We start from the raw sequence: 7,484 nt of genomic DNA, 5'->3' as shown, positions 1-7,484 counted from the left end.
TTTCATGACTGATGTTTTCATGAGTATTGATTGTGAATCTAAGAAAAAAGAAATCCTACACAACTGTAATATTTTCCTCATTTGTTATGGCATTGCTTACTGGTGTAGTTGTGAGGATGTTTATTCCTGATATTGAGATGTAATCATACTGAAGACTATAGTCTTTTATTTTTAACTATGTAAGTGCTTCAAGATCTATTCATTTTCAGTAAGCAAGCTTGTATTGTTCATATATAACAAGTTGCTAATGGGTCTTCCTCTAATCCTGACACCACATTCTTTTTCACAGAGTAAGAATGACAAGATTTCTTCTTATGTACTTTGGACATGTTATCAAGAGAGACCAGTACCTGGAGAGATCACCATGCTTGGTAAAGTGGTGGGGCAGTGAAAGAGAGGAAGGCCCCCAATAAGATAGATTAAACAGTGGCTGCGACAATGGGCTCAAACATAAGAACAATTGTGCGGATAGCCCAAGACTAGGCAGTGCTTTGTTCCATTGTACATGGGGTGCTATGAATCAGACTCGACATCTAACAACAGCTCAAGTTAGTTGCTCAGAATACAAAAGATTATGGATGGTGAAGAATTCAACACTGCCACACCCCTTTCCTCTTTTTTAAATAACAGATGCCTGTTTCTTGATCTTTCTTGTGGTTCAGCATGAGTACAAATGAGTGTTCTGGATGGCTCATTCTTCAAAATATTATTCATACTTTGTTATGATACACCCAAACAAATGTCTTTGCATAGTCAATAAAACTCACATAAACATCTTTCTGTGGTTCTCTGCTTTCACCAATACCCATCAGACGACAGCGATAATCATTTATGCCATGACCGCTTTGGAATCTGGTTTGATTTTTTGCCATTACCTGTCAATTTATTATTGCCACCATTTTAAAATTGCATGCAGCAAAATTTTAGGTATGTGCAATATTAATGACATTGTTAGTTTATTTCTTCATTCGGTTAGACAACCTTTCTTTGGAATGGGTATGAATATTGATCTCTTTCAGCCAGCTGGCCAGGTAGCTGTATGCAATTTTAATGGCACCTGCAGCTCTGCATTAATTTGTTTAAGACCCAGGGTTGGGGGATGTCTGCCCGAGCGACATATAAGCCCCAAGAAATAATCGATACCAGCTACCATCACATGCCTCACCAAAGAGAAGCTTAGTTATTTAAATGTTTGGATGATTGTATAAATTTATAAATGGCTATTGGCAGAATAAAAGGTTCCCCACCTTTAAACTTTAAGTATTTCAAGTGGTATTCAGACAAGTCCTAGAGCCTTGCTTTTTCCCCAATGCATGCAGTTCAGTTTGGACTTCTTCCTTCACCACCATTAGTTCTTGATCATTCACCACCTCCTCAAGTTTTTGATTGTCAACCAATAAATTCTCTTTGAAACTCTATCTCTGTGTATCCTCCCATCTTCTTTGGATGTTTCTGACATCCTTCAATATTTTGCACATAGAATTTTGAATACTACAACTGGTGATTTGAATTTTTCTTCAATTCTTTTAGCCCAAGCAATTCTGATTGTATTCTTTCCTTTCTATTTTCTAGTTCCAGGTCATTGCTCATTCCATTATAAAGCTTTGTCTTACCAAGTTTCATTTATTCTGTGCAGGTCTTTCAGTTTATCATTTCTTTGTTTCTCTTTAAGTACAATACATTCAAGGGCAATAATAGAAATGCTTAAATTCAGAAACCATTCCAAGAGTAGACTTGACACATTGAAACTAATGGCTGAAAAGTAGATGTCATGTCTCAACTTCATCCAAGTTTCTAAGGTTGACTCTACTTTGAGGACAGCTTAGAAAGACAAAGTAAAAAATTATAATGAAATGTGCAAAGACTAGGGTTAGAAAACAAACAAACACACAAAAAAGGTAGAACACACTCAACATACCTTAACTAACCTAAAGAAAAAAAATAATATCCTCAGTTGCAATATTGAAGGACATGGGCAAAATATTGACTGATGCCAAGAAGCATCAAAAGTAGATGAAAAGAATACACAGAGTTGCTGTAGCCAAAAAACTAATGGACGGTCAACCAATTCAAGAGAGAATATGAGCAAGAACCAATGATATTGAAGGAAGAAGTCTAGGCTGCCCTGAAAGCAGTGTAAAAAAAAAGGCTCCAGGAATTGACAGACTACCAATGGAAATGTTTTAACAAGCTGGTGATCCACTGGAAACACTCCCTTGTCTCTGCCAAGAAATTTGTAAATAGCTACTTGCCCAAGGGACTGGACAATATCCATATTTGCAACCATTTCAAAGAAAGGTTACCGCACAGAATGTTCAAATTATAGAAAAATACCATTGATATCACATGCAAGTGAAATTCTGCTGAAAATCATCCAATAATTATTGCAACACTATATTGAAAGAGAATTGTCAAGGGTTCAGACTTGTTTCAGAAGAGGATGCGGAACAAGGCATTTCATTGTTGATGTCAGATGGTTTGAGCTGAAAACAAAGAATACCAGAAAGATGTTTCCTTTTGTTTCATTGACTATGCTAAAACATTCAATTGTGTGGTCCATAACAAACTATGGATAGCCTTGAGAATAATTGGAATTCTAGAACTTCATTGGACTCATGTTAAGCCAGATCAAGAATTGGTCATGCAACTAGAACAAAATAATATTGCATGGCTTAAGATCATGAAAAAATTTACATTAGGATTGTATCCCCTCACCATACTTACTCAAACTTTATTCTGAGAAAATGATCAGATAAATTGTATTATATGAAGAAGAATGTGGCATTAGAATAGGAGGAAGGCTTATTAGCAACTTGCAATATGCGGATGATACAAACTTACTTGGTAAAAATAAGGAGAATTTGAAGCACTTGCTGATGAAGATCTAGGATTTCAGCCTTCAGTGTGGATTACAACTCAATATAAAGAAAATCAAAATCCTGACCCTGGACCAATAAGTAAAATCATGACAAATGGAGAAAAGATTAAATTGCGAAGATTTTGTCTTGCTTGGAATCACAATAACTGTTCATAGAAGCAGCAGTCAGAGATCTAAAGATGCCTTGCTTTGAGTAATTCTGCACAAGACCTCTTTAAAGTATTGTAAAGCAAGGACCTTACTTGGAGGACTAAGGTGTGCCTGACCCTTGACATGGTGTTTTCAGTGGTCTCATATACATGTGAAAGTTTGACATTGAATAAGAAAGACGGAAGAAGAATCCATGTGTGTGATTATCGTACAGGCAAAGAATATGAAAATTACCATCTCTTGACAAAAGAATATTCATATCATAGAGAAATACAGTTAGATTATTCCTTAGATGCAAGGATGATGAGACTACATGCCACGCACTTTGGACATTTTATTGGGAGAGACCAATCCCTGGAAAAGGATATTATGCTTAGTAAAGTGGAGGGGCAGCCAAAAAGAGGAATGTCTTTGACAAGAGGGGTCAACACAGTGGATGCAACAATGGGCTCAACATAAAAACCATTATGAGCATGGAGCAAGACCACAAGTTATTTCATTCTGTGGTACATAGGGTCACTATGGGTGAGAATCAACTCAACAGCATCTAACAACACAGATAGGTGACAATTTATACATATCCCAGTGTTTACATGCATGGATTTGTTATAAACAAAACATCTTCAAATAGAGAAGCTCTCTCAGTAATACACTTGCCTTAATTCTTGTAAGGATGTTTGTGGTTAGGTGCTCTCAAGTCTGATTTTATTCATACTGTTTCCCTGTACAACAGAACAGAACATGGCCTAATCCTGCACCATCTTTTTTGTATACTGTACCAGCCATGAGGCCTTTCTCCAGTCTCTGGGTCATTTGATAACATGTCCAAAGTACATAAACCTCTCCTCTTTCCCAATGAGCATTCTGGTTGTTCTTACTCTGAGACAGAGTTGTTTTTTCTGTCATTTGATGGTGTGTGTGTGTGTGTGTGTGTGTGTGTGTGTGTGTGTATGATAATTTTGCTTGGATCAACAATAAATGTCCTGGAAGCAGGAATCAAGAAATCAAACAATGTTTTGCAGTGAGCAAAACTGCTACAAAAGATCACTTTAAAGGGCTAAATTTGAAGGTATCATTTTGGGTACTAAGGTGACCCTGATACAAGTTGTCTTTTCCATTGTTTCACATACATATGAAAGCACATAGGGAGGTCCTCCAGAGAGAATCCAATCAAAACAATGCTTTTAAAGGTGTCTCCCAGATCAGTTAAATTCAAGGCAGAGGATTCAGCACAAAATTATAGGAATATTTTTTCTTTTTCTTTAAAAGAAGTAATCTTAATAGATATATCAAAGAACACCGGTGATCAAGGGGCCTTAATATAAAGAAGTTTTCAAAAAATTGAAAGTTTCATTGGTTAGAAAGCAATCAGGAAAAGATGCCAAGAAATCTTTTTTCTCTCATGACAGTGAACCTGTTCATGCTTGGAGGGTACTAGTAAGGGCTTCCCAACAGGCATTCATTGGGAAACCTGACACCGTCCACACTACAGCCCTGATCTTTGTCCTTCAGACTTCTTTTGTTCCCCAAACTCATAGGCCATTTTAAAGAAACACAATTTAAATCTCTCAAGAATGCCAAACCAATGTTTACATGGTGCGAAGTAAGCAGCACAGAGTTCTTCCCTAAAGGGTTAAAGAGAAAAATTTCCCTCAGATGTGTATAGACCTCAATGCAGGTATAGTAATTTCACATTTTTCATATTTTTATTTAATAATGGTTTCTATGAATTTGTAGCGACTCTTTGTGACTTACCTTCTTGCATAGCAAGCAGTTGTTACTTTATTTGATTTAGCCATCCTTAAGCAGTGTAGGGAATCCTGGTGGTACAATGGTTAGAACCTGGGCTCCTAGCCTAAAGGGAGCTGGTCTACCAGCACCAGTGTTTCTTGGAGAGAGAAAAGGCCCTTGCCATTGTTCCCACAAACATTACGCCTCAGACCATATGGGGCTATTATACTGGGTACTACAGGGTTGCTGCAATATTATTAGCTTGATCACATTTGACAGCAACAATAGGTGGATAATTGTACATATATTTTGATTCTTGATTTTTTGGTTTTCTTTTTGCAAGCTTTCTCTGCATTAACTTATCCTTTCTTCCACTGTCATACTGCACTATGCTGATTAAACTTACTCTGTTTCTTAAGATTATCAAAATACTATATCTTAAAACTATTAAAATATACTGAAACCTCAATAAACTATGTTAGGTTTCTGGAGTGACTTATACCCCAGTTCTTTGCTTTGCATGCTGAAAGAATTCACGCCAAAGCATGTTGTGTGATCCAAGTGTGTTTTTATGAAGGAGATGACAAGTTTCAGGTTTTCCTGTCTCAAAGAGTACATGTTATTTCTGGGAAGCTTGCCAAGCTGCACTGGGGTTCACAACTGGACATGAACAACCATGTGGAAAAGAACACCCATACATGCGGAACGTGGGGTTGGGGTATGGGTCCCAGAAGGCCAGAAGCCCAAGCACCCTAGAAGCTAAGAGCATGCAGGCCAAGAAGGTGTAGGGTCCCGAGGAGGCCTAGAGTGGACACACGTGTGCCCGCGCTGGGGAGGGAGACCCTCTGATCAGGAACAAGGTAAGAGCAAGCAAGGCCTTCCCACAGCCAGGATATTTCAGACCTCTGGCTGGACAGTCGTGGTTGATGGCACTGTTTGACCCCATTGGCTGAGTTAAGCCCACCTAGGTGATGTCATGAGCTTGGGCCTAGTTTGGGCACGCAGGTGTACCTCCCACCTGGCTGGGGGCTTAAGTATGAACATGCTCAGTTTGAGGTCTTTATGGGGGTTTAATGCCTGATGTCTTAACCTCCTCTATGGGTTCCTTTGTAGGCGTGGGAGGGAAAACCCCCTGTCCCTAAATCTAGCTACCTATCAACTACTTTTTTTCTTTTTAGAAACAAAAGATATTTTTTCTGAGACACTCCATGCGCTTGTTTTGTCTATTATTATAGATATGTGTAAAATATAAATTCCTTGTTTCAAAGAAAAACAGCAAAATTAACCGTTTGCCATTAAGTTGGACCCTACCCACAGCAACCCTATGGGACAGAGTAGAACTACCTTATACTGTTTCCAGGGCCAGAAATATTTATGGAAGTCAACCAACACATATTTCCACTGTGTTTCAGCTGGTGGGTTCTAAACATCAACTTTCTAGTTAGCAGCTGAACACTTTAACCACTGCACCACCAGGTCTTCAGGAGATCAAGGAAAATGACCCTTAAGGCAGTGTTCAATTAATCAAGATTGAAATAAACAATTAAACATACATTTTGGTCTATAATTTTAAGAAGAACTTTTTTTTGCCTTTAATCTGTCTTTAAAGTTTCATACTCACTTTCAGTTTACTTGACAAGTCGGCTTTCAATGTTCCTAGGGGTGGACATTCTATTTTAGGCAAGAAAATAATTGGACATGCTGGTCAAGAAGTCCTTAGGAAGGTTTAGGAATAGCAGTTCTGAATCACAGTATAGTTCAAGTTGAAGTGAGTATACTGTGAATCCCAAATATTGTGAAGTTATGTAATAATGTAAAAGCTAACATTTCTAAGAACTTTCTACTAGTCTATTGCCTTTTGAGAGCAGTTACTGTAATGAATTTTTTGAAATTCAATCCCAATTTTCAGACGAAGAGAGTTGCAATTACTTGTATAAGGTAAAACAACCAGTAAGTGGCTTCCTTAATTTTAGCTCAAACACTCTGATTGCATGGCCCTCAAACCTAATTGTTATAACCAACTGGCTTCTTTGATGTGCATTTTTATGTAAGGATAGAGGCAGATTAAGATGTGTTTCATATTAGAAAATACCCTTATTATGGCTTTTTAAAAATTACCATCGCCAAGCAAATATCTATCTCAATCTTACTTTAGTCAACCTCCATGTTTATTCATGATCTCATTGGTTTAAGATATTTTTACATTCTTTACCTGTTTTGGCCTTTAACTGAATGCTGCTTAAATTCATTCTTGAATTCATTTTATTTATATATGTGGTTGCATCACAATTCCTATCCTTCTCCTATGCTTTACTTTTCACTTTTTTCATTTGTTCTATCCCTTTGTACAATAAATATTATCATGTCATTGACAATATTAATGTTTCTGGATAGAATGCAAATGTATGGGTTATGTGAAAAGGAAATAAACAAAGAAGTGAATTCAACTGTATAATTAACTTTAAATAAATCTAATCCTCCCTTGGAATCATAAAATTAAAATATATCTATATATAAATATACAGGTTTAGACATCACGATATCAAAATTAATGACAATAAGTGCTAATGAGTTTTGGGATAAATGCCATGTCGTGTACAAAAATGATACGACTGTGAATTGACACAGCTTTTAGAAGAAAATTATGTAGCAACCAATGTTATTAAAAATAATTTTTTTGCAGTACAATTAACTGGTTGCCACCAGGAGAGAAATTTTCATCAAT

This window comes from Echinops telfairi, unplaced genomic scaffold (assembly GCF_000313985.2).
Source record: "Echinops telfairi isolate 266 unplaced genomic scaffold, ASM31398v2 ScPeMD7_41;HRSCAF=154, whole genome shotgun sequence".
In the NCBI taxonomy this organism is placed as follows: domain Eukaryota; kingdom Metazoa; phylum Chordata; class Mammalia; order Afrosoricida; family Tenrecidae; genus Echinops; species Echinops telfairi.
The sequence above is the reverse complement of the archived record's forward strand: the minus strand, read 5'-3'. Positions refer to the sequence as shown.